Below are 27500 nucleotides of genomic sequence, written 5' to 3' on the forward strand. Positions count from 1 at the left end.
CCTAAGGTGAGCTTCTCCTCATAGGCAATTCCGCTCTTATCCGGTCACGTTTGTGTGCCCGAATTTCGCAAGGCAACCTCCATGGGACATGGAAAAGACTCGAGAAGAGAGCTCGCTCACGGGAGAGAGAAGCCAAGGAGACCACGAGAGTGCTGAGAGTGGGACAGCGCTGAATAGGCGGGAGAAGCCTGCGCGTATAAACGGAGATATATATCCAATTGCAACGAAGGAACGTGCCAAAGATCGAGAACAATGGCAGAAATGCTAGTAACGTGCACTTCGGGACCAACGCATCACCGGAAGACAACCGCCAAACATCGAAAGAGTCGCGATGCTCCGCAACCTACGTGCAAAGCGGTCGCACACCGGGTAAGGGAGTGAGAGCCCCAAACATAGCTGGGCGAGGCGCTCACTCCGCTCTTTAATATCTCGTTAATACCGCCAAGGAAATGGCACAAGCACACACACACAAGCATCCTCGGAAGAGGACAGTTCGAGTGACAGGTCAAATCCAAGAGTTCCGAAGACTACCTCCAGGAACAATCGGGAACAAGACCGATTACAAGTCGTCGAGTCTGTTACTGGGCGAACACGAGATGCGCACAGGAAATCGATCAGCCCTCACAATGGCCCAAGGCCAGAGATCGGACTGCTACGATTTACCCCAACAATCATCGTGCCACTCTTCGCAGAGAGGTGATAGACGCCAACGAGCCCGCGCATAGCAATCGAGGTGTAAAAAGGGCGTTGAAGGCAGGAAGCCTGGACGAAAGAGGCTACGAGGTCACCTCGAAGCGGTCTAAGAATCGGGCGCACTTGGGGCGACTACCAGTGCCAACCCCTTATCCCGCGGTGCGTCCGACACACAGAAATTTCCAAGGCGGCCAAGGAGCCTCCCCGCATAGCAATCGGGGTGTGAGGTTACGGATGCAGCATTGATAGCAATCGAGGTGGGAGGCGAAGGATGCAGAAGTGAGAGCCGAGGGATGTAGCAGAGATAGCAATCGGGGTGTGTGATGCAGAAGAGATAGCAATCGAGGTGTGCGGTGGGAAGGGCCCAGCAGCCAGAATGCATGAAGCGACGGATGAAGCAGTGATGACAACCGGGCTGTGAGGAGAGGAGGGATGCAGCCAAGAAAGCAATCAGGGCTCGAGGCAAGGGATGCATCAAGGATAGCAATCATGTTGTGAGGCGAGATTCCAAAGGCTAAACGTGAGAGGCTGCAGGGTCGACTCAGAGAGGTCTATGCATGTGAGAGGCTGAAAGCAAGGTCAACTCGGAGCGGTCTATGCATCGGGCGCGCTTGGGGCGACTACCAGTGCCAACCCCTTATCCCGCGACGCGTCCGACAAAGAGAACGTTCCAAGGCGGCAGAGGAGGTTACCAGCCGAAGGATGCAGTAGCAATAACAGGTATAGTTCCGCGGCGGCCGAGAAGACTCACCGCATAGGAATCGGGATGCGAGGCGAGGGATGCGGCGGGAAGGCCCCGACGGCTAAACGGAAGAGGCTGCAGGGCCGCCTCGGAATGGTCCAAGCATCGGACGCGATTGGGACGACTACCAGTGCCAACCCCTTATCCCGCGATGCGTCCGATACACAGATAGTTCCAAGGCGGCCGAGGAGCCTCACCGCATATCAATCGGGGTGCGAGGCGAGGGATGGGGCGGGAAGGCCCCAACGGCTAGACGGAAGAGGCTTCAGGGCCACCTCGGAATGCTCCAAGCATCGGACGCGCTTGGGGCGACTACCAGTGCCAACCCCTTATCCCGCGATGCGTCCGATACACAGATGGTTCCAAGGCGGCCGAGGAGCCTCACCGCATAGCAATCGGGGGTGCGAGGCGAGGGATGGGGCGGGAAGGCCCCAACGGCTAGACGGAAGAGGCTTCAGGGCCGCCTCGGAATGGTCCAAGCATCGGACGCGCTTGGGGCGACTACCAGTGACAACCCCTCATCCCGCGATGCGTCCGATACGAAGATGGTTCCAAGGCGGCCGAGGAGCCTCACCGCATAGCAATCGGGGTGCGAGGTGGGGGATGCGGCGAGATGGCCCCAACGGCTAGACGGAAGAGGCCACAGGGCCGCGTCGGAATAGTCCAAGCATCGGACGCGCTTGGGGCGACTACCAGTGACAACCCCTTATCCCGCGATGCGTCCGATACGAAGATAGTTCCAAGGCGGCCGAGGAGCCTCACCGCATAGCAATCCGGGTGCGAGGTGGGGGATGCGGCGAGATGGCCCCAACGGCTAGACGGAAGAGGCTGCAGGGCCGCCTCGGAATAGTCCAAGCATCGGACGCGCTTGGGGCGACTACCAGTGACAACCCCTTATCCCGCGATGCTTCCGATACGAAGACAGTTGCAAGGCGGCCGAGGAGCCTCACCGCATAGCAATGGGGGTGCGAGGTGAGGGATGCGGCGAGATGGCCCCAACGGCTAGACGGAAGAGGCCACAGGGCCGCCTCGGAATAGTCCAAGCATCGGACGCGCTTGGGGCGACTACCAGTGACAACCCCTTATCCCGCGATGCATCCGATACGAAGATAGTTCCCAGGCGGCCGAGGAGCCTCACCGCATAGCAATCGGGGTGCGAGGCGAGGGATGCGGCGAGATGGCCCCAAAGGGTAGACGGAAGAGGCTGCGGGGCCGCCTCGGAATAGTCCAAGCATCGAACGCGCTTGGGGCGACTACCACTGCCAACCCCTTATCCCGCGATGCGTCCGATACACAGATAGTTCCGAGGCGGCCGAGGAGCTGGGGGATGCGGCGAGATGGCCCCAACGGCTAGACGGAAGAGGCTGCAGGGCCGCCTCGGAATAGTCCAAGCATCGGACGCGCTTGGGGCGACTACCAGTGACAACCCCTTATCCCGCGATGCGTCCGATACACAGATAGTTCCGAGGCGGCCAAGGAGCCTCACCGCATAGCAATCGTGGTGCGAGGTGGGGGATGCAGCGAGATGGCCCCAACGGCTAGACGGAAGAGGCTGCAGGGCCGCCTCGGAATGGTCCAAGCATCGGACGCGCTTGGGGCGACTACCACTGCCAACCCCTTATCCCGCGATGCGTCCGATACACAGATAGTTCCAAGGCGGCCGAGGAGCCTCACCGAATAGCAATCGGGGTGCGAGGCGAGGGATGCGGCGAGAAAGCCCCAACGGCTAGAGGGAAGAGGCTTCAGGTCCGCCTCGGAATGGTCCAAGCATCGGACGCGCTTGGGGCGACTACCAGTGACAACCCCTTATCCCGCGACGCGTCCGATACACAGATAGTTCCAAGGCGGCCGAGGAGCCTCACCGCATAGCAATCGGGGTGCGAGGCGAGGGATGCGGCGAGAAGGACCCAACGGCTAGACGGAAGAGGCTTCAGGGCCGCCTCGGAATGGTCCAAGCATCGGACGCGCTTGGGGCGACTACCAGTGACAACCCCTTATCCCGCGACGCGTCCGATACACAGATAGTTCCAAGGCGGCCGAGGAGCCTCACCGCATAGCAATCGGGGTGCGAGGCGAGGGATGCGGCGAGAAGGACCCAACGGCTAGACGGAAGAGGCTTCAGGTCCGCCTCGGAATGGTCCAAGCATCGGACGCGCTTGGGGCGACTACCAGTGACAACCCCTTATCCCGCGACGCGTCCGATACACAGATAGTTCCAAGGCGGCCGAGGAGCCTCACCGCATAGCAATCGGGGTGCGAGGCGAGGGATGCGGCGAGAAGGACCCAACGGCTAGACGGAAGAGGCTTCAGGGCCGCCTCGGAATGGTCCAAGCATCGGACGCGCTTGGGGCGACTACCAGTGACAACCCCTTATCCCGCGATGCGTCCGATACACAGATAGTTCCAAGGCGGCCGAGGAGCCTCACCGCATAGCAATCGGGGTGCGAGGCGAGGGATGCGGCGAGAAGGACCCAACGGCTAGACGGAAGAGGCTTCAGGGCCGCCTCGGAATGGTCCAAGCATCGGACGCGCTTGGGGCGACTACCAGTGACAACCCCTTATCCCGCGACGCGTCCGATACACAGATAGTTCCAAGGCGGCCGAGGAGCCTCACCGCATAGCAATCGGGGTGCGAGGCGAGGGATGCGGCAAGAAGGACCCAACGGCTAGACGGAAGAGGCTTCAGGGCCGCCTCGGAATGGTCCAAGCATCGGACGCGCTTGGGGCGACTACCAGTGACAACCCCTTATCCCGCGACGCGTCCGATACACAGATAGTTCCAAGGCGGCCGAGGAGCCTCACCGCATAGCAATCGGGGTGCGAGGCGAGGGATGCGGCGAGAAGGACCCAACGGCTAGACGGAAGAGGCTTCAGGTCCGCCTCGGAATGGTCCAAGCATCGGACGCGCTTGGGGCGACTACCAGTGACAACCCCTTATCCCGCGACGCGTCCGATACACAGATAGTTCCAAGGCGGCCGAGGAGCCTCACCGCATAGCAATCGGGGTGCGAGGCGAGGGATGCGGCGAGAAGGACCCAACGGCTAGACGGAAGAGGCTTCAGGGCCGCCTCGGAATGGTCCAAGCATCGGACGCGCTTGGGGCGACTACCAGTGACAACCCCTTATCCCGCGACGCGTCCGATACACAGATAGTTCCAAGGCGGCCGAGGAGCCTCACCGCATAGCAATCGGGGTGCGAGGCGAGGGATGCGGCGAGAAGGACCCAACGGCTAGACGGAAGAGGCTTCAGGGCCGCCTCGGAATGGTCCAAGCATCGGACGCGCTTGGGGCGACTACCAGTGACAACCCCTTATCCCGCGATGCGTCCGATACACAGATAGTTCCAAGGCGGCCGAGGAGCCTCACCGCATAGCAATCGGGGTGCGAGGCGAGGGATGCGGCGAGAAGGACCCAACGGCTAGACGGAAGAGGCTTCAGGGCCGCCTCGGAATGGTCCAAGCATCGGACGCGCTTGGGGCGACTACCAGTGACAACCCCTTATCCCGCGACGCGTCCGATACACAGATAGTTCCAAGGCGGCCGAGGAGCCTCACCGCATAGCAATCGGGGTGCGAGGCGAGGGATGCGGCGAGAAGGACCCAACGGCTAGACGGAAGAGGCTTCAGGGCCGCCTCGGAATGGTCCAAGCATCGGACGCGCTTGGGGCGACTACCAGTGACAACCCCTTATCCCGCGACGCGTCCGATACACAGATAGTTCCAAGGCGGCCGAGGAGCCTCACCGCATAGCAATCGGGGTGCGAGGCGAGGGATGCGGCGAGAAGGACCCAACGGCTAGACGGAAGAGGCTTCAGGGCCGCCTCGGAATGGTCCAAGCATCGGACGCGCTTGGGGCGACTACCAGTGACAACCCCTTATCCCGCGACGCGTCCGATACACAGATAGTTCCAAGGCGGCCGAGGAGCCTCACCGCATAGCAATCGGGGTGCGAGGCGAGGGATGCGGCGAGAAGGATCCAACGGCTAGACGGAAGAGGCTTCAGGGCCGCCTGGGAATGGTCCATGCATCGCACGCGCTTGGGGCGACTACCAGTGACAACCCCTTATCCCGCGACGCGTCCGATACACAGATAGTTCCAAGGCGGCCGAGGAGCCTCACCGCATAGCAATCGGGGTGCGAGGCGAGGGATGCGGCGAGAAGGACCCAACGGCTAGACGGAAGAGGCTTCAGGGCCGCCTCGGAATGGTCCAAGCATCGGACGCGCTTGGGGCGACTACCAGTGACAACCCCTTATCCCGCGACGCGTCCGATACACAGATAGTTCCAAGGCGGCCGAGGAGCCTCACCGCATAGCAATCGGGGTGCGAGTCGAGGGATGCGGCGAGAAGGACCCAACGGCTAGACGGAAGAGGCTTCAGGGCCGCCTCGGAATGGTCCAAGCATCGGACGCGCTTGGGGCGACTACCAGTGACAACCCCTTATCCCGCGATGCGTCTGATACACAGATAGTTCCAAGGCGGCCGAGGAGCCTCACCGCATAGCAATCGGGGTGCGAGGCAAGGGATGCGGCGAGAAGGACCCAACGGCTAGACGGAAGAGGCTTCAGGGCCGCCTCGGAATGGTCCAAGCATCGGACGCGCTTGGGGCGACTACCGTTGCCAACCCCTTATCCCGCGATGCGTCTGATACACAGATAGTTCCGAGGCGGCCGAGGAGCCTCACCGCATAGCAATCGGGTTGCGAGGCAGATTATTGGGAAGGGAACCCCCTGGGATGCGGCTCAAGCAGTGCCCAAAGGGACTGGAATGCGGAATCACATCGAGAGACCCAAATGCTATACGAGGGCTCAAATCGAATTATCGATTTGGCCACGACATGGACGCATCGGAACGACTACCTTTGCCGAACCACTCGCAATTGCATCCATACCGAAACCAATAGACATTTCCGTTAGAGCCCTCGCATAGCATTCGGGAATCTCGCATGCCCCTCTAAATCGACCAATGCTGGCGCTCAACGAAAATCCGAGCGCTACCACCGTTCGAGCGCCAGCATTGGTCGAGTTAGAGGGGCACGGGGGAGAATGCTCCAGTCAACACCTCCCCTATATAAGTTATTTGTCCGATTCTCGCACAACCGTAGTCTGCCTCGTCGAATCAAACAACGGTCCCAGATTCCGACTTCCGTTCTGTAGAGACCCAAAAGCTAGATGGAGGCTCGCAAGAAAGAGAGTCGGCGCATAGCAATCGGGTTTCTCGAACGTTTAGGGACCGAGCTCACTTGCGGATAGGGCAAAATCCGCCAAGCAACCCAAAAGCTAGACGGGGGCTCGAATCGAATCGCCTAGGCGGCCACAACAACGACGTGTTGGATCGACTACCAGTGCCAAACCATTCAGCAAGACTAGTCTGTGTCGAGGCCGGATAGAGATTCTCAGAGAGCGCCCGTATAGCATTTAGGAGACCTGCCGCGTCCCTCACACTCGACAAATGGTGGTGCACGTTTATAAATCCGAGCGATCCCAACCCTTTCAAGCACCAACATCGGTCGAGATAGAGGGGCACGGAGGGGGCTGCGTGAGACAACACAGTCCCCTATATAAGTTATTTGTCCGATTCTCACACATCCGAAGAATGGTCATCAAATCGGACAACAGCCCAAACTTCCGACTTCCGTCCCAGAAAGCCCAAGAGCTATCTAAAACGTTCATGGCCGGAACTCGATCGCGGCTATACCAGTCCGCCAAGCAACCCAAAAGCTAGACTGGAGCTCTAGTCGAATCACCTCTGTGGCCATTGCAAGGACGTGTTGGAGCGACTACCATTGCCGAACCATTCCGCAGGTCGAGTCCATACCAAGGCCGCATAGAGATTCACGATGAGCTCCTGCATAGCAATCAGGAGACTTGCCGTGTCCATCACAATCGATAAATCCTGGTGCAAGATTTTTGCATCCGAGCGCTCCAACCAGTCGAGCACCAGCATCAATCGACATAAACGGGCACGGGGGGAGGATGCTCGAGAACACTACCTCCCCTATATAAGTTATTTGTCCGATTCTCAAGCAGCCGAAGTCTGGTCATCGAATCGGGTCAAAGACCACAACTTCCGACTTTACCCACAATGCAAGTCATCGAATCGAACATCGGCCCCCGAGTCGGACTCCATGCGTATGTCAGGTCATCGGACCCAAATTCCGCCTTCCTGCGCATGGCGGGCCATCAATATCAACTCGGTCATCGGACCCAAACTCCGCCTTTCTGCGCATGGCACGCCTTCAAATCGGTCATCGGACCCAAATTCCGCCTTCCTGTGCATGGCGGGCCATCAACATCAACTCGGTCATCGGACCCAAATTCCGCCTTTCTGCGCATGGCACGCCATCAACTCGGTCATCGGACCCAAATTCCGCCTTCCTGCGCATGGCAGGTCATCGGACACAAATTCAGACCTCGCCAATATGCCTACGTATCGAATCGGTCATCGGACCCAACTTCCGACTTCATCCATACTGTAGGGTCTTTGAGGTTGGCGCGGTGCGCTCAACCCGGGGAGTCGACCCATCGAAGCATACACCTCCCCTATATAAGCTATTTGTCCGATTCCCACACCTGTGTAGTTTGCACCTCTGACCAGGACATCGACCCCAACTTCCGAACTCGACTGCAACGACGGCACCAGCGCCTTGGTGCGCACCTTGCGACGCACAGTCCCAACATTCGCCTTCCTGCACATGGCAGGTCATCGGACCCAAATTCCGACCTCGCGAGTATGCCTACATATCGAATCGGTCATCGGACACAACTTCCGACTTCATCCATACCGTAGGGTCTTTGAGGTTGGCGCGGTGCGCTCAACCCGGGGAGTCGACCCAACGAAGCATACACCTCCCCTATATAAGCTATTTGTCCGATTCCCACACCTGTGTAGTTTGCACCTCCGATCAGGACATCGACCCCAACTTCCGAACTCGCCTGCAACGACCGAACCAGCGCCTTGGTGCGCACCTTGCAACGCACAGTGCCAACATTCGCCTTCCTGCACATGGCAGGTCATCGGACCCAAATTCCGACCTCGCGAGTATGCCTACATATCGAATCGGTCATCGGACCCAACTTCCGACTTCATCCATACCGTAGGGTCTTTGAGGTTGGCGCGGTGCGCTCAACCCGGGGAGTCGACCCAACGAAGCATACACCTCCCCTATATAAGCTATTTGTCCGATTCCCACACCTGTGTAGCTTGCACCTCCGATCAGGACATCGACCCCAACTTCCGAACTCGACTAAAAAGACCGCACCAGCACCTTGGTGTGCACCTTGCAACGCACAGTGCCAACATTCGCCTTCCTGCACATGGCAGGTCATCGGACCCAAATTCCGACCTCATGAGCATACCTACTAATCGAATCGGTCATCGGACCCAACTTCCGACTTCATCCATACCGTAGGGTCTTTGAGGTTGGCGCGGTGCGCTCAACCTGGGGAGTCGACCCATCGAAGCATACACCTCCCCTATATAAGCTATTTGTCCGATTCCGACACCTGTGTAGTTTGCACCTCCGCTCAGGACATCGACCCCAACTTCCGAACTCGCCTGCAACGACCGAACCAGCGCCTTGGTGCGCACCAAAAGTGCGCACTTTTGGAGGGCACTTTTGTGCGCTCCAAAGGTGCGCACTTTTGGAGGGCACTTTTGTGCGCTCCAAAGGTGCGCACTTTTGGAGGGCACTTTTTGGAGGGCACTTTTGTGCGCTCCAAAGGTGCGCACTTTTGGAGGGCACTTTTTGGAGGGCACTTTTCTGCGCTCCAAAGGTGCGCACTTTTGGAGGGCACTTTTTGGAGGGCACTTTTCTGCGCTCCAAAGGTGCGCACTTTTGGAGGGCACTTTTTGGAGGGCACTTTTCTGCGCTCCAAAGGTGCGCACTTTTGGAGGGCACTTTTTGGAGGGCACTTTTCTGCGCTCCAAAGGTGCGCACTTTTGGAGGGCACTTTTTGGAGGGCACTTTTCTGCGCTCCAAAGGTGCGCACTTTTGGAGGGCACTTTTGTGCACTCCAAAGGTGCACACTTTTGGAGGGCACTTTTTGGAGGGCACTTTTCTGCACTCCAAAGGTGCGCACTTTTGGAGGGCACTTTTTGGAGGGCACTTTTGTGCGCTCCAAAGGTGCGCACTTTTGGAGGGCACTTTTTGGAGGGCACTTTTGTGCGCTCCAAAGGTGCGCACTTTTGGAGGGCACTTTTGTGCACTCCAAAGGTGCGCACTTTTGGAGGGCACTTTTCCTGCGCTCCAAAGGTGCACACCTAGGTGAGCACCTTCGACCACACCTTGTAGCACACCAAACTCTGACTTTCGACTTCATCCGCAATGCAGGGTCTTTGAGGTTGGCGCAATGCGCACAACCAGGGGAGTCGACCCATCAAACCCAACACCTCCCCTATATAAGCTATTTGTCTGATTCTCATACATGCGTAGCCTGCAGGAGCAATTAGGACATCGACCCCAACTTTCGGCTTCTAAACGAAAACAAGGTCTTTGAGGTTGGTGTAATGCGAACAACTAGGGGAGTCAACCCATCAAACCCAACACCTCCCCTATATAAGCTATTTGTCTGATTCTCATACATGTGTAGTCTACAGGAGCAATTAGGACATCGACCCCAACTTTTGACTTCTTAACGAAAACAAGGTCTTTGAGGTTGACGTAATGCGCACAACCAGGGGAGTCGACCCATCAAACCCAACACCTCCCCTATATAAGCTATTTGTCCGATTCTCATACATGTGTAGCCTACAGGAGCCATTAGGACATTGACCCCAACTTTTGACTTCTTAACGAAAACAAGGTCTTTGAGGTTGGCGTAATGCGCACAACCAAGGGAGTTGACCCATCAAACCCAACACCTCCCCTATATAAGCTATTTGTCTGATTCTCATACATGTGTAGCCTGCAACAACGATTAGGACATCCACCCCAACTTCTGAATTCGTCTGCGTTGACCGCACCAAAGGTGCACGCCTTGGTGCTCACCAAAATCCGACTTCCGACTTCTTCTGCTATGCGGGGTCTTTGAGGTTGGCGCAGTGCGCACAACCAGGGGAGTCAACCCACCGAATGCAACACCTCCCCTATATAAGCTATTTGTCTGATTCTCATACATGCGTAGACTGCAGCAATGATTAGGACATCCACCCCAACTTTTGACTTCTTAAACAAGACAGGGTCTTTGAAGTTGGTGCAGTGCACACAACCAGGGGAGTCGACCCATCAAACGCAACACCTCCCCTATATAAAGCTATTTGTCCGATTCTCATACGTGTAGTCTGCAGCAGCGATTAGGACATCGACCCCAACTTCCGAATTCGTTTGCATTGACCGCACCAAAGGTGCACGCCTTGGTGTGCACCTTGGAGTGCACTTTGGTGCTCACCTCGGTGCACACTTTGGTGTGCACCTCGGTGTGCACCAAAGGTGCGCACCTTGGAGCGCACCAAAGGTGTACACTTTGGAGCGCACCACATAGGGTCTTTGAGAGGTTGGCGCAGTGCGCACACCAAGGTGGGTGTTGAGGTGCGTGCCGAGGTGGGTGGGTGCTAGGGTGCGCTCCATGGTGGGTGCCAGGGTGGGTGCGTGCTAGGGTGGATTCCAAAGAGGGTCATAGGGTGGGTGCCAAGGTGGGTTGGTGATATAGTGGGTTCAAAGGTGGGTACTAGGGTGGGTTCCAAGGTGGGTCACAAGTTGGGTGCCAGGATGCGTGGGTGTTAGGTTGGGTGCCAAGGTGGGCTCCTGCGTGGGTGGGTGCTAGGGTGGGTTTCAAGGTGGACGCGAGGGCGGGTGCCAAGGTGGGTAACAAGTTGGGTGTTAGGATGGGTGAGTGCTAGAGTGGGTGCCAAGGTGGGTGGGTGCTAAGGTGGATGCCAAGGTGGTTCACAGGGTGGGTGGGTTCTAGGGTGAGTTCCAAGGTGGGTCACAGGTTTAGTGCTAGGGTGCGTGTCAAGGCGGGTGTCGAGGTGCCTGGGTGCTAGGGTGTGGATGCCAATGTGGGTCATAGGGTGGGTACTAGGGTGGGCTGCAATGTGGGTGCCAAGGTGGGTAACATGCTCGGTTGGTTCTAAATTGGGTGTCAAGGTGGGTGTGCACCCACCTTGCCCGAGGTGGGTGCCAAGGTGCCAGTGTGGGTGGGTGCTAAGGTGGATGCCAAGGTGGGTGAGAAGGTGGGTGATAGGTTGAGTGGTAGGATGGGTGGGTGCCAAGATGGGTCACAGGGTGGGTGCAAGGGTGGGTAGGTGCTAGGGTTGGTGTCAGGGTGGGTGGGTGCTAGGTTGGGTTCCAAGGTGGGTGCGAGGGTGAGTGTCAAGGTGGGTCACAGGTTAGGTGCTAGGATGGGTGAGTGCTAGGGTGCAAAGGTGCCAGGGTGGGTGCTAGGATGGGTCGATGCTAGGGTGAGTGGCAAGGTGGGTCCACAAGTGTCAAGGTGGGTGCCGAGGTGGGTGCCAACTTGGGTTCCAAGGTGGGTGCCAAGTGGGCGACTGCTATGGTGGATGCCAAGGTGGGTCACGGGGTGGGTGCCAAGTTGCTAGGTTGTGTTCCAAGGTGGGTGCCAACGTGGCTGCTAGGGTGCGTGGGTTAAAGGGTGTGTCACAACGTGGGTGCCAGGATGGGTGCGCACCCACACTGGCCAAGACGGGTGCAAGGTTGGGTTCCAAGCCCGGTCACAGGCTGGGTGCTAGGATGGGTGGGTGCCAAGGTGGGCACCAGGGTGGGTGCACCCACCCTGGCCAAGGTGGGTCACGGGGTGGGTCCTAGGGTGGGTAACAGGGTGGGTACTAAGGTGCGTGCCAAGGTGGGTCATGGGGTGGGTGCCAAGGTGGGCACCAGGGTGGGTGTGCACCAACCCTAGCCAGGGTAGGTCACGGGGTGGTTGTCGGGGTGGGCGTCAAGGAGCCAAGGTGGGTGGCAAGTAGCCAAGTTGCGTGCCAAGGTGGGTGTCGGGGTGGGTGCCAAGGATCCAAGGTGGGTGCCAAGGAACCAAGGTGGGTGTCTGGGTGGGTGCCGAGGTGGGAGCCAGGGTGGGTCCCAAGGTGAGTGCAAAGGTGGGTGCCAGGGTCAAGGTGAGTGCCAATGTGGGTTCCAAGGTGCCAGGGTCAGGGTGAGTGCCAATGTGGGTTCAAAGGTGCTAAGTTGGGTGCGAGGTTGGGTGCGAGGGTGGGTGGGTGCCAAGGTGTGCTAGGTGGAAGCCCGGGTGGGTCGGCATCCCATGGGTGTCGAGTTGGGTGCCTGATGGGTGCTTCTTGTCAAGTTTTAGTCGTCGGGACTCATTTCGAGCCTTAGAGGTCGTTTCTTGTCCGGTTGCCCTGTCTTCGACCTGGGAACCCAATTTTGGTCCTCGGGTCCCATTTTTTTTTGTCTCGCATCCCACTTTTGGCCTGTGGCCTTTTCGGGGTCGATTCTCGTTTTGGGCATCAGAGCATGTTTCTTCTCCTAAAACCCAATATTTGTTTATTAAGTCTCGGAACACATTTTTGTTCTCGTGGACCCATCATGGGTCTTGGAACGCATTTGTGGTCCTTGGGTCCCATTTTGCATCCCGAAACTTGTGTTTTGGTGCTTGATCCCTATTTTGGGTGCCCACCTTGCACCAAGTGCGCACCCGGGGCAAACCGAGCGCCTTGGTGCACCGGGGCAAGATCGAGCGTGCACCCGAGGCGCCCCGAACATGCACCAAGGTGCACTCGGCCCACATGTGAGCGCAGGTCGTTGCGCCCGAGGTGGTGTGTGGGCACCGCGTTGCAGACGGGACACTGCACGCACACGACGCCCCGTCCAGGTGCACGCACGTAGGCCGGGCCGGGTGCACACCCGACGCCCTAGCAAGGTGCGCGCACCCGGGCAGGGCTCACACTTGGCGAACGGGGCGCACTTCGCGAGGGAGGGTGTGCACCTCGACGGGGGTGGGTGGCCGGGGTGGATTCGCACGTGGGTCGCGGTTTGCTAAGTACACACTGCGACAAGCTCATAACGGGTGCGATCATACCAGCGTTAGTGCACCGGATCCCATCAGAACTCCGCAGTTAAGCGCGCTTGGGCCGGAGTAGTACTGGGATGGGTGACCTCCCGGGAAGTCCCGGTGTTGCACCCTTTCTTAGTTTTTCGCCGGGCGTCGCAATGCTATTTGAATAAACCTTTTGCCCGTTTGCGTTCTCGTCGGGGCCGGGCCGGGCCGGGGTGCGCTGCCCGCACTACCGCGCGCGCGGGGGGCGACACCGAGCGCGCACCCGAGGCGCCCCGAGCACACAGGCCACGGTGCAACCCGAGCGTTGTGCGCGCACCCCGGTGCGCCCGAGGTGCTGCGCGCGCACCCAGGTGAAATCGGTGTGCACCTCGGCCAGTGCGCGCTCGGTCGAGTCGCGCACGTTGGCCAAGGTGCACGGTGATGTTTCTTACTCTAAGGTTCCGCACCAGACGCCCGGGACAGGTGAGCGAAGCTGGGCGGGGCCGGGTGCGCGGCCGGGGCAGGTGCACGCAGCTGGAGAGAGCTTTGGAGCACACCAGAGGTGCGCACCTTGGAGCACACTTCGGAGCGCACCAATGATGCGCTCCATTCAAAAGTTTCCTGAAAAGGCAAAAAAAGTTGAGATTATAGAATTTCCCACTTGAGAGATTGTAAAAAAAAAAAATTTAAAATGAAGGAAACGCGGGTGCCAAGGTGTGCGCGCCCGGGTGCGCAGCCCAGCCAAGGTGTGCGCACCAAGGCGCCCACCCTGGCGAAGGTGCACGCAAGGTGCGCACCCGAGGCAAACCGGACAATTAACCCAACTTTCGACTTCGCGCGCACCTGCGCACCTTGGAGCGCACTTCGGAGCGCTCCTTGGTGCGCACCAATCTTGGGCACCTCGGAGTGCACCATGGCGCCCACCAAGGTGCGCACCCGGGGCAAACCGAGCTCCGACTTCGTGCGCACCTTGGAGCGCACGAAAGGTGCGCACCATGGCGCCCACCAAGGTGCGCAGCCCAGCCAAGGCGTGCGCATCAAGGTGCGCACCCTGGCGAAGGTGCGCACCCGGGGCAAACCGAGCTCCGACTTCGTGCGCACCTTGGAGCGCACAAAGGGTGCGCAACCCAGCCAAGGTGTGCGCACCCCGGGCAAACCGAGCTCCGAATCGTGCGCACCTTGGAGCACACTTCGGAGCCCTCCTTGGTGCGCACCGATGTTGCGCACCTCGGAGCGCACCCGGGGAAAACAATGCAATTAACCCGACTTTCGACTTCGTGGGCACCTCGGAGCGCTCTCGGGTTCGCACCTCGGAGCACACCGAGGTGCGCACCTTGATGCGCTGCCTTCACCAATTTCCAGAAAAGGCAAGAAAACATTGAGAAGGTGTGCGCACCGAGGTGCCCACCCTGGCGAAGGTGCACGCGAGGTGCGCACCCGGGGCAAACCGGGCTCCGACTTCGTGCACGCCATGCTGCGCACCTTGGAGGGCCATGGTGCGCACCTTGGAGCACACTTCGGAGCGCTCAATGGTGCCCAACCCAGCCAAGGTGCCCACCGCGGCGAAGGTGCACGCGAGGTGCGCACCCGGGGCAAACCGGGCTCCGACTTCGTGCACGCCGCACCTTGGAGCACACTTCGGAGCGCTCCTTGGTGCGCACCAGGGCGCGCAACCCAGCCGAGGTGCCCACCCCGGCGAAGGTGCACGCGGGGTGCGCACCCGGGGCAAACCGGGCTCCGACTTCGTGCACGCCATGGTGCCCACCGCGGCGAAGGTGCACGCGAGGTGCGCACCCGGGGCAAACCGGGCTCCGACTTCGTGCACGCCGCACCTTGGAGCACACTTCGGAGCGCTCCTTGGTGCGCACCAGGGCGCGCAACCCAGCCGAGGTGCCCACCCCGGCGAAGGTGCACGCGAGGTGCGCACCCGGGGCAAACCGGGCTCCGACTTCGTGCACGCCATGGTGCCCACCGCGGCGAAGGTGCACGCGAGGTGCGCACCCGGGGCAAACCGGGCTCCGACTTCGTGCACGCCGCACCTTGGAGCACACTTCGGAGCGCTCCTTGGTGCGCACCATGGTGCCCACCAGGGCGCGCAACCCCGCCGAAGGTGCACGCGAGGTGCGCACCCGGGGCAAACCGGGCTCCGACTTCGTGCACGCCGCACCTTGGAGCACACTTCGGAGCGCTCCTTGGTGCGCACCAGGGCGCGCAACCCCGCCGAAGGTGCACGCGAGGTGCGCACCCGGGGCAAACCGGGCTCCGACTTCGTGCACGCCATGGTGCGCACCAGGGTGCCCACCGCGGCGAAGGTGCGCACCCGGGGCAAACCGGGCTCCGACTTCGTGCACGCCGCACCTTGGAGCACACTTCGGAGCGCTCCTTGGTGCGCACCAGGGCGCGCAACCCAGCCGAGGTGCCCACCCCGGCGAAGGTGCACGCGAGGTGCGCACCCGGGGCAAACCGGGCTCCGACTTCGTGCACGCCATGGTGCCCACCGCGGCGAAGGTGCGCACCCGGGGCAAACCGGGCTAGGACTTCGTGCACGCCGCACCTTGGAGCACACTTTGGAGCGCTCCTTGGTGCGCACCATGGTGCCCACCAGGCCGCGCAACCCAGCCAAGGTGTGCGCACCAAGGTGCACGCGAGGTGCGCACCCGGGGCAAACCGGGGTCCGGCTTCGTGCACGCCGCACCTTGGAGCACACATCGGGGCGCTCCCGGGTTCGCACCGGCGTTGCGCACCGTGGTGGGCACCTCGGAGCGCACCGTGGTGGGCACCTCGGAGCACACCAAGGTGGGCAGCGAGGTGCGCACCTTTGATGCGATGCCTTCACTAATTTCCATAAAAGGCAAAAAAAAACGAGATTTTAAAATTTCCGTTTTGAAAGATAGTGAGAAAAAGGGAATGCTGGTGCCATCTTGAGCCCGCCCTGGTGCGCAGCCCAGCCAAGGTGTGCGCACCAAGGTGCCCACCCTGGCGAAGGTGCGCGCCCGGGCAATTAACCCAACTTCCAACTTCGCGCGCGCCAGGGTGGGAGCGCACCCAACAACCGGGCCTGGGAAGAGCCAATGCGAGAAACCCCACCAAACGCTCTGACAAAAAAAGAGGGGGCGCTCCAGTAACCCCGCTTCGGAGCGCACCCTGGGCAAACCCAGCCAGGGTGCCCACCCCGGCCAAGGTGCAGGCGAGGTGCGCACCCGGGGCAAACCGGGCTCCGACAACGTGCACGCCGCACCTTGGAGCACACTTCGTAGCGCTCCCGGGTGCGCACCTCAGAGCACACCAAGGTGGGCAGCGAGGTGCGCACCTTTGATGCGCTGCCTTCACTAATTTCCAGAAAAGGCAAAAAAAAGAGGAGATTTTAAAATTTCCGTTTTGAAAGATAGTGAAAAAAACGGAACGCGGGTGCCATCTTGAGCCCGCCCTGGTGCACAGCCCAGGTAAGGTGCCCACCCTGGCAAAGGTGCGCACCCGGGCAATTAACCCTACTTCCGACTTCGTGCGCGCCAGGGTGGCAACCGGGCCTGGGAAGAGCCAATGCGAGAAACCCCACCAAACGCTCCGACAAAAAAAGAGGCGGCGCTCCAATAACCCCGCTTCGGAGCGCAGCCGGGGCAAACCCAGCCAAGGTGCCCACCCCGACGAAGGTGCACGCGAGGTGCGCACCCGGGGCAAACCGGGCTCCGACAACGTGCACGCAGCACCTTGGAGCACACTTCGAAGCACTCCCGGGTGCCCACCGGCGTTGCGCACCGTGGTGGGCAGCGAGGTGCGCACCTTTGATGCGCTGCCTTCACTAATTTCCAGAAAAGGCAAAAAAAAATGAGATTTTAAAATTTCCGTTTTGAAAGATAGTGAAAAAAACGGAACGCGGGTGCCATCTTGAGCCCGCCCTGGTGCGCAGCCCAGGCAAGGCATGCGCACCAAGGTGCCCACCCGCGGTGCACGCCCGGGGCAAACCGGGCTCCGACTTCGTGCAGGCCGCACCTTGGAGCACACTTCGGAGCGCTCCTTGGTGCGCACCATGGTGCCCACCAGGGCGCACCCGGGGCAAACCGGGCTCCGACTTCGTGCACGCCGCACCTTGGAGCACACATCGGAGCGCTCCCAGGTTCGCACCAGCGTTGCGCACCTTTGATGCGCTGCCTTCACTAATTTCCAGAAAAGGCAAAAAAAAACGATATTTTAAAATTTCCGTTCTGAAAGATAGTGAAAAAAACGGAACGCGGGTGCCATCTTGAGCCCTTCCTGGTGCGCAGCCCAGGCAAGTTGTGCGCACCAAGGTGCCCACCCTGGCGGAGGTGCGCGCCCGGGGCAAACCGGGCTCCGACTTCGTGCACTGCATGGTGCCCACCAAGGCGCGCAACCCAGCCAAGGTGCCCACCGCAGCGAAGGTGCACGCGAGGTGCGCACCCGAGGTGCACACCCGGGGCAAACCGAGCTCCGACTTCGTGCACGCCGCACCTTGGAGCACACTTCAGAGCGCTCCTTGGTGCGCACCAGGGCGCGCAACCCAGCCAAGGTGCTCACCCCGGCGAAGGTGCACGCGAGGTGCGCACCCGGGGCAAGCCGGGCTCGGACTTCGTGCACGCCGCACCTTGGAGCACACATCGGAGCGCTCCCGGGTTCGCACCAGCATTGCGCACCTTTGATGCGCTGCCTTCACTAATTTCCAGAAAAGGCAAAAAAAAAAAAAAAACGAGATTTTAAAATTTCCGTTTTGAAAGATAGTGAAAAAAACGGAACGCGGGTGCCATCTTGAGCCCGCCCTGGTGTGCAGCCCAGGCAAGTTGTGCGCACCAAGGCACCCACCCTGGCCAAGGTGGGTCACGGGGTGGGTCCTAGGGTGGGTAACGGGGTGGGTACTAAGGTGCGTGCCAAGGTGGGTCATGGGGTGGGTGCCAAGGTGGGCACCAGGGTGGGTGTGCACCAACCCTAGCCAGGGTAGGTCACGGGGTGGTTGTCGGGGTGGGCGTCAAGGAGCCAAGGTGGGTGGCAAGTAGCCAAGTTGCGTGCCAAGGTGGGTGTCGGGGTGGGTGCCAAGGATCCAAGGTGGGTGCCAAGGAACCAAGGTGGGTGTCTGGGTGGGTGCCGAGGTGGGAGCCAGGGTGGGTCCCAAGGTGAGTGCAAAGGTGGGTGCCAGGGTCAAGGTGAGTGCCAATGTGGGTTCCAAGGTGCCAGGGTCAGGGTGAGTGCCAATGTGGGTTCAAAGGTGCTAAGTTGGGTGCGAGGTTGGGTGCGAGGGTGGGTGGGTGCCAAGGTGTGCTAGGTGGAAGCCCGGGTGGGTCGGCATCCCATGGGTGTCGAGTTGGGTGCCTGATGGGTGCTTCTTGTCAAGTTTTAGTCGTCGGGACTCATTTCGAGCCTTAGAGGTCGTTTCTTGTCCGGTTGCCCTGTCTTCGACCTGGGAACCCAATTTTGGTCCTCGGGTCCCATTTTTTTTTGTCTCGCATCCCACTTTTGGCCTGTGGCCTTTTCGGGGTCGATTCTCGTTTTGGGCATCAGAGCATGTTTCTTCTCCTAAAACCCAATATTTGTTTATTAAGTCTCGGAACACATTTTTGTTCTCGTGGACCCATCATGGGTCTTGGAACGCATTTGTGGTCCTTGGGTCCCATTTTGCATCCCGAAACTTGTGTTTTGGTGCTTGATCCCTATTTTGGGTGCCCACCTTGCACCAAGTGCGCACCCGGGGCAAACCGAGCGCCTTGGTGCACCGGGGCAAGATCGAGCGTGCACCCGAGGCGCCCCGAACATGCACCAAGGTGCACTCGGCCCACATGTGAGCGCAGGTCGTTGCGCCCGAGGTGGTGTGTGGGCACCGCGTTGCAGACGGGACACTGCACGCACACGACGCCCCGTCCAGGTGCACGCACGTAGGCCGGGCCGGGTGCACACCCGACGCCCTAGCAAGGTGCGCGCACCCGGGCAGGGCTCACACTTGGCGAACGGGGCGCACTTCGCGAGGGAGGGTGTGCACCTCGACGGGGGTGGGTGGCCGGGGTGGATTCGCACGTGGGTCGCGGTTTGCTAAGTACACACTGCGACAAGCTCATAACGGGTGCGATCATACCAGCGTTAGTGCACCGGATCCCATCAGAACTCCGCAGTTAAGCGCGCTTGGGCCGGAGTAGTACTGGGATGGGTGACCTCCCGGGAAGTCCCGGTGTTGCACCCTTTCTTAGTTTTTCGCCGGGCGTCGCAATGCTATTTGAATAAACCTTTTGCCCGTTTGCGTTCTCGTCGGGGCCGGGCCGGGCCGGGGTGCGCTGCCCGCACTACCGCGCGCGCGGGGGCGACACCGAGCGCGCACCCGAGGCGCCCCGAGCACACAGGCCACGGTGCAACCCGGGCGTTGTGCGCGCACCCCGGTGCGCCCGAGGTGCTGCGCGCGCACCCAGGTGAAATCGGTGTGCACCTCGGCCAGTGCGCGCTCGGTCGAGTCGCGCACGTTGGCCAAGGTGCACGGTGATGTTTCTTACTCTAAGGTTCCGCACCAGACGCCCGGGACAGGTGAGCGAAGCTGGGCGGGGCCGGGTGCGCGGCCGGGGCAGGTGCACGCAGCTGGAGAGAGCTTTGGAGCACACCAGAGGTGCGCACCTTGGAGCACACTTCGGAGCGCACCAATGATGCGCTCCATTCAAAAGTTTCCTGAAAAGGCAAAAAAAGTTGAGATTATAGAATTTCCCACTTGAGAGATTGTAAAAAAAAAAAATTTAAAATGAAGGAAACGCGGGTGCCAAGGTGTGCGCGCCCGGGTGCGCAGCCCAGCCAAGGTGTGCGCACCAAGGCGCCCACCCTGGCGAAGGTGCACGCAAGGTGCGCACCCGAGGCAAACCGGACAATTAACCCAACTTTCGACTTCGCGCGCACCTGCGCACCTTGGAGCGCACTTCGGAGCGCTCCTTGGTGCGCACCAATCTTGGGCACCTCGGAGTGCACCATGGCGCCCACCAAGGTGCGCACCCGGGGCAAACCGAGCTCCGACTTCGTGCGCACCTTGGAGCGCACGAAAGGTGCGCACCATGGCGCCCACCAAGGTGCGCAGCCCAGCCAAGGCGTGCGCATCAAGGTGCGCACCCTGGCGAAGGTGCGCACCCGGGGCAAACCGAGCTCCGACTTCGTGCGCACCTTGGAGCGCACAAAGGGTGCGCAACCCAGCCAAGGTGTGCGCACCCCGGGCAAACCGAGCTCCGAATCGTGCGCACCTTGGAGCACACTTCGGAGCCCTCCTTGGTGCGCACCGATGTTGCGCACCTCGGAGCGCACCCGGGGAAAACAATGCAATTAACCCGACTTTCGACTTCGTGGGCACCTCGGAGCGCTCTCGGGTTCGCACCTCGGAGCACACCAAGGTGCGCACCTTTGATGCGCTGCCTTCACCAATTTCCAGAAAAGGCAAGAAAACATTGAGAAGGTGTGCGCACCGAGGTGCCCACCCTGGCGAAGGTGCACGCGAGGTGCGCACCCGGGGCAAACCGGGCTCCGACTTCGTGCACGCCATGCTGCGCACCTTGGAGGGCCATGGTGCGCACCTTGGAGCACACTTCGGAGCGCTCAATGGTGCCCAACCCAGCCAAGGTGCCCACCGCGGCGAAGGTGCACGCGAGGTGCGCACCCGGGGCAAACCGGGCTCCGACTTCGTGCACGCCGCACCTTGGAGCACACTTCGGAGCGCTCCTTGGTGCGCACCAGGGCGCGCAACCCAGCCGAGGTGCCCACCCCGGCGAAGGTGCACGCGGGGTGCGCACCCGGGGCAAACCGGGCTCCGACTTCGTGCACGCCATGGTGCCCACCGCGGCGAAGGTGCACGCGAGGTGCGCACCCGGGGCAAACCGGGCTCCGACTTCGTGCACGCCGCACCTTGGAGCACACTTCGGAGCGCTCCTTGGTGCGCACCAGGGCGCGCAACCCAGCCGAGGTGCCCACCCCGGCGAAGGTGCACGCGAGGTGCGCACCCGGGGCAAACCGGGCTCCGACTTCGTGCACGCCATGGTGCCCACCGCGGCGAAGGTGCACGCGAGGTGCGCACCCGGGGCAAACCGGGCTCCGACTTCGTGCACGCCGCACCTTGGAGCACACTTCGGAGCGCTCCTTGGTGCGCACCATGGTGCCCACCAGGGCGCGCAACCCCGCCGAAGGTGCACGCGAGGTGCGCACCCGGGGCAAACCGGGCTCCGACTTCGTGCACGCCGCACCTTGGAGCACACTTCGGAGCGCTCCTTGGTGCGCACCAGGGCGCGCAACCCCGCCGAAGGTGCACGCGAGGTGCGCACCCGGGGCAAACCGGGCTCCGACTTCGTGCACGCCATGGTGCGCACCAGGGTGCCCACCGCGGCGAAGGTGCGCACCCGGGGCAAACCGGGCTCCGACTTCGTGCACGCCGCACCTTGGAGCACACTTCGGAGCGCTCCTTGGTGCGCACCAGGGCGCGCAACCCAGCCGAGGTGCCCACCCCGGCGAAGGTGCACGCGAGGTGCGCACCCGGGGCAAACCGGGCTCCGACTTCGTGCACGCCATGGTGCCCACCGCGGCGAAGGTGCGCACCCGGGGCAAACCGGGCTAGGACTTCGTGCACGCCGCACCTTGGAGCACACTTCGGAGCGCTCCTTGGTGCGCACCATGGTGCCCACCAGGCCGCGCAACCCAGCCAAGGTGTGCGCACCAAGGTGCACGCGAGGTGCGCACCCGGGGCAAACCGGGGTCCGGCTTCGTGCACGCCGCACCTTGGAGCACACATCGGGGCGCTCCCGGGTTCGCACCGGCGTTGCGCACCGTGGTGGGCACCTCGGAGCGCACCGTGGTGGGCACCTCGGAGCACACCAAGGTGGGCAGCGAGGTGCGCACCTTTGATGCGATGCCTTCACTAATTTCCATAAAAGGCAAAAAAAAACGAGATTTTAAAATTTCCGTTTTGAAAGATAGTGAGAAAAAGGGAATGCTGGTGCCATCTTGAGCCCGCCCTGGTGCGCAGCCCAGCCAAGGTGTGCGCACCAAGGTGCCCACCCTGGCGAAGGTGCGCGCCCGGGCAATTAACCCAACTTCCAACTTCGCGCGCGCCAGGGTGGGAGCGCACCCAACAACCGGGCCTGGGAAGAGCCAATGCGAGAAACCCCACCAAACGCTCTGACAAAAAAAGAGGGGGCGCTCCAGTAACCCCGCTTCGGAGCGCACCCTGGGCAAACCCAGCCAGGGTGCCCACCCCGGCCAAGGTGCAGGCGAGGTGCGCACCCGGGGCAAACCGGGCTCCGACAACGTGCACGCCGCACCTTGGAGCACACTTCGTAGCGCTCCCGGGTGCGCACCTCAGAGCACACCAAGGTGGGCAGCGAGGTGCGCACCTTTGATGCGCTGCCTTCACTAATTTCCAGAAAAGGCAAAAAAAAGAGGAGATTTTAAAATTTCCGTTTTGAAAGATAGTGAAAAAAACGGAACGCGGGTGCCATCTTGAGCCCGCCCTGGTGCACAGCCCAGGTAAGGTGCCCACCCTGGCAAAGGTGCGCACCCGGGCAATTAACCCTACTTCCGACTTCGTGCGCGCCAGGGTGGCAACCGGGCCTGGGAAGAGCCAATGCGAGAAACCCCACCAAACGCTCCGACAAAAAAAGAGGCGGCGCTCCAATAACCCCGCTTCGGAGCGCAGCCGGGGCAAACCCAGCCAAGGTGCCCACCCCGACGAAGGTGCACGCGAGGTGCGCACCCGGGGCAAACCGGGCTCCGACAACGTGCACGCAGCACCTTGGAGCACACTTCGAAGCACTCCCGGGTGCCCACCGGCGTTGCGCACCGTGGTGGGCAGCGAGGTGCGCACCTTTGATGCGCTGCCTTCACTAATTTCCAGAAAAGGCAAAAAAAAATGAGATTTTAAAATTTCCGTTTTGAAAGATAGTGAAAAAAACGGAACGCGGGTGCCATCTTGAGCCCGCCCTGGTGCGCAGCCCAGGCAAGGCATGCGCACCAAGGTGCCCACCCGCGGTGCACGCCCGGGGCAAACCGGGCTCCGACTTCGTGCAGGCCGCACCTTGGAGCACACTTCGGAGCGCTCCTTGGTGCGCACCATGGTGCCCACCAGGGCGCACCCGGGGCAAACCGGGCTCCGACTTCGTGCACGCCGCACCTTGGAGCACACATCGGAGCGCTCCCAGGTTCGCACCAGCGTTGCGCACCTTTGATGCGCTGCCTTCACTAATTTCCAGAAAAGGCAAAAAAAAACGATATTTTAAAATTTCCGTTCTGAAAGATAGTGAAAAAAACGGAACGCGGGTGCCATCTTGAGCCCTTCCTGGTGCGCAGCCCAGGCAAGTTGTGCGCACCAAGGTGCCCACCCTGGCGGAGGTGCGCGCCCGGGGCAAACCGGGCTCCGACTTCGTGCACTGCATGGTGCCCACCAAGGCGCGCAACCCAGCCAAGGTGCCCACCGCAGCGAAGGTGCACGCGAGGTGCGCACCCGAGGTGCACACCCGGGGCAAACCGAGCTCCGACTTCGTGCACGCCGCACCTTGGAGCACACTTCAGAGCGCTCCTTGGTGCGCACCAGGGCGCGCAACCCAGCCAAGGTGCTCACCCCGGCGAAGGTGCACGCGAGGTGCGCACCCGGGGCAAGCCGGGCTCGGACTTCGTGCACGCCGCACCTTGGAGCACACATCGGAGCGCTCCCGGGTTCGCACCAGCATTGCGCACCTTTGATGCGCTGCCTTCACTAATTTCCAGAAAAGGCAAAAAAAAAAAAAAAACGAGATTTTAAAATTTCCGTTTTGAAAGATAGTGAAAAAAACGGAACGCGGGTGCCATCTTGAGCCCGCCCTGGTGTGCAGCCCAGGCAAGTTGTGCGCACCAAGGCACCCACCCTGGCCAAGGTGGGTCACGGGGTGGGTCCTAGGGTGGGTAACGGGGTGGGTACTAAGGTGCGTGCCAAGGTGGGTCATGGGGTGGGTGCCAAGGTGGGCACCAGGGTGGGTGTGCACCAACCCTAGCCAGGGTAGGTCACGGGGTGGTTGTCGGGGTGGGCGTCAAGGAGCCAAGGTGGGTGGCAAGTAGCCAAGTTGCGTGCCAAGGTGGGTGTCGGGGTGGGTGCCAAGGATCCAAGGTGGGTGCCAAGGAACCAAGGTGGGTGTCTGGGTGGGTGCCGAGGTGGGAGCCAGGGTGGGTCCCAAGGTGAGTGCAAAGGTGGGTGCCAGGGTCAAGGTGAGTGCCAATGTGGGTTCCAAGGTGCCAGGGTCAGGGTGAGTGCCAATGTGGGTTCAAAGGTGCTAAGTTGGGTGCGAGGTTGGGTGCGAGGGTGGGTGGGTGCCAAGGTGTGCTAGGTGGAAGCCCGGGTGGGTCGGCATCCCATGGGTGTCGAGTTGGGTGCCTGATGGGTGCTTCTTGTCAAGTTTTAGTCGTCGGGACTCATTTCGAGCCTTAGAGGTCGTTTCTTGTCCGGTTGCCCTGTCTTCGACCTGGGAACCCAATTTTGGTCCTCGGGTCCCATTTTTTTTTGTCTCGCATCCCACTTTTGGCCTGTGGCCTTTTCGGGGTCGATTCTCGTTTTGGGCATCAGAGCATGTTTCTTCTCCTAAAACCCAATATTTGTTTATTAAGTCTCGGAACACATTTTTGTTCTCGTGGACCCATCATGGGTCTTGGAACGCATTTGTGGTCCTTGGGTCCCATTTTGCATCCCGAAACTTGTGTTTTGGTGCTTGATCCCTATTTTGGGTGCCCACCTTGCACCAAGTGCGCACCCGGGGCAAACCGAGCGCCTTGGTGCACCGGGGCAAGATCGAGCGTGCACCCGAGGCGCCCCGAACATGCACCAAGGTGCACTCGGCCCACATGTGAGCGCAGGTCGTTGCGCCCGAGGTGGTGTGTGGGCACCGCGTTGCAGACGGGACACTGCACGCACACGACGCCCCGTCCAGGTGCACGCACGTAGGCCGGGCCGGGTGCACACCCGACGCCCTAGCAAGGTGCGCGCACCCGGGCAGGGCTCACACTTGGCGAACGGGGCGCACTTCGCGAGGGAGGGTGTGCACCTCGACGGGGGTGGGTGGCCGGGGTGGATTCGCACGTGGGTCGCGGTTTGCTAAGTACACACTGCGACAAGCTCATAACGGGTGCGATCATACCAGCGTTAGTGCACCGGATCCCATCAGAACTCCGCAGTTAAGCGCGCTTGGGCCGGAGTAGTACTGGGATGGGTGACCTCCCGGGAAGTCCCGGTGTTGCACCCTTTTTTAGTTTTTCGCCGGGCGTCGCAATGCTATTTGAATAAACCTTTTGCCCGTTTGCGTTCTCGTCGGGGCCGGGCCGGGCCGGGGTGCGCTGCCCGCACTACCGCGCGCGCGGGGGCGACACCGAGCGCGCACCCGAGGCGCCCCGAGCACACAGGCCACGGTGCAACCCGGGCGTTGTGCGCGCACCCCGGTGCGCCCGAGGTGCTGCGCGCGCACCCAGGTGAAATCGGTGTGCACCTCGGCCAGTGCGCGCTCGGTCGAGTCGCGCACGTTGGCCAAGGTGCACGGTGATGTTTCTTACTCTAAGGTTCCGCACCAGACGCCCGGGACAGGTGAGCGAAGCTGGGCGGGGCCGGGTGCGCGGCCGGGGCAGGTGCACGCAGCTAGAGAGAGCTTTGGAGCACACCAGAGGTGCGCACCTTGGAGCACACTTCGGAGCGCACCAATGATGCGCTCCATTCAAAAGTTTCCTGAAAAGGCAAAAAAAGTTGAGATTATAGAATTTCCCACTTGAGAGATTGTAAAAAAAAAAAATTTAAAATGAAGGAAACGCGGGTGCCAAGGTGTGCGCGCCCGGGTGCGCAGCCCAGCCAAGGTGTGCGCACCAAGGCGCCCACCCTGGCGAAGGTGCACGCAAGGTGCGCACCCGAGGCAAACCGGACAATTAACCCAACTTTCGACTTCGCGCGCACCTGCGCACCTTGGAGCGCACTTCGGAGCGCTCCTTGGTGCGCACCAATCTTGGGCACCTCGGAGTGCACCATGGCGCCCACCAAGGTGCGCACCCGGGGCAAACCGAGCTCCGACTTCGTGCGCACCTTGGAGCGCACGAAAGGTGCGCACCATGGCGCCCACCAAGGTGCGCAGCCCAGCCAAGGCGTGCGCATCAAGGTGCGCACCCTGGCGAAGGTGCGCACCCGGGGCAAACCGAGCTCCGACTTCGTGCGCACCTTGGAGCGCACAAAGGGTGCGCAACCCAGCCAAGGTGTGCGCACCCCGGGCAAACCGAGCTCCGAATCGTGCGCACCTTGGAGCACACTTCGGAGCCCTCCTTGGTGCGCACCGATGTTGCGCACCTCGGAGCGCACCCGGGGAAAACAATGCAATTAACCCGACTTTCGACTTCGTGGGCACCTCGGAGCGCTCTCGAGTTCGCACCTCGGAGCACACCGAGGTGCGCACCTTTGATGCGCTGCCTTCACCAATTTCCAGAAAAGGCAAGAAAACATTGAGAAGGTGTGCGCACCGAGGTGCCCACCCTGGCGAAGGTGCACGCGAGGTGCGCACCCGGGGCAAACCGGGCTCCGACTTCGTGCACGCCATGCTGCGCACCTTGGAGGGCCATGGTGCGCACCTTGGAGCACACTTCGGAGCGCTCAATGGTGCCCAACCCAGCCAAGGTGCCCACCGCGGCGAAGGTGCACGCGAGGTGCGCACCCGGGGCAAACCGGGCTCCGACTTCGTGCACGCCGCACCTTGGAGCACACTTCGGAGCGCTCCTTGGTGCGCACCAGGGCGCGCAACCCAGCCGAGGTGCCCACCCCGGCGAAGGTGCACGCGGGGTGCGCACCCGGGGCAAACCGGGCTCCGACTTCGTGCACGCCATGGTGCCCACCGCGCCAAGGTGCACGCGAGGTGCGCACCCGGGGCAAACCGGGCTCCGACTTCGTGCACGCCGCACCTTGGAGCACACTTCGGAGCGCTCCTTGGTGCGCACCAGGGCGCGCAACCCAGCCGAGGTGCCCACCCCGGCGAAGGTGCACGCGAGGTGCGCACCCGGGGCAAACCGGGCTCCGACTTCGTGCACGCCATGGTGCCCACCGCGGCGAAGGTGCACGCGAGGTGCGCACCCGGGGCAAACCGGGCTCCGACTTCGTGCACGCCGCACCTTGGAGCAC

The 27500-nt window shown here is 61.2% G+C and overlaps 3 non-coding genes across 3 annotated transcripts; all 3 read left to right on the top strand.

The window, feature by feature from the left end:
• The first annotated feature begins 13412 nt into the window (after nucleotides 1–13412).
• Nucleotides 13413–13531, top strand: LOC131870924 (5S ribosomal RNA). Its single transcript, XR_009369225.1, has one exon. It is a non-coding gene; the product is annotated as a 5S ribosomal RNA (ribosomal RNA).
• Nucleotides 13532–19446: 5915 nt separating this feature from the next.
• LOC131870925 (5S ribosomal RNA) lies at nucleotides 19447–19565 on the top strand. The gene has a single exon (XR_009369226.1). It is a non-coding gene; the product is annotated as a 5S ribosomal RNA (ribosomal RNA).
• Nucleotides 19566–25480: 5915 nt separating this feature from the next.
• On the top strand, nucleotides 25481–25599 carry LOC131870926 (5S ribosomal RNA). Its single transcript, XR_009369227.1, has one exon. It is a non-coding gene; the product is annotated as a 5S ribosomal RNA (ribosomal RNA).
• The last annotated feature ends 1901 nt before the right edge of the window (nucleotides 25600–27500 follow it).

The sequence above is a fragment of the Cryptomeria japonica genome, unplaced genomic scaffold, assembly GCF_030272615.1.
Source record: "Cryptomeria japonica unplaced genomic scaffold, Sugi_1.0 HiC_scaffold_357, whole genome shotgun sequence".
Taxonomy (NCBI): domain Eukaryota; kingdom Viridiplantae; phylum Streptophyta; class Pinopsida; order Cupressales; family Cupressaceae; genus Cryptomeria; species Cryptomeria japonica.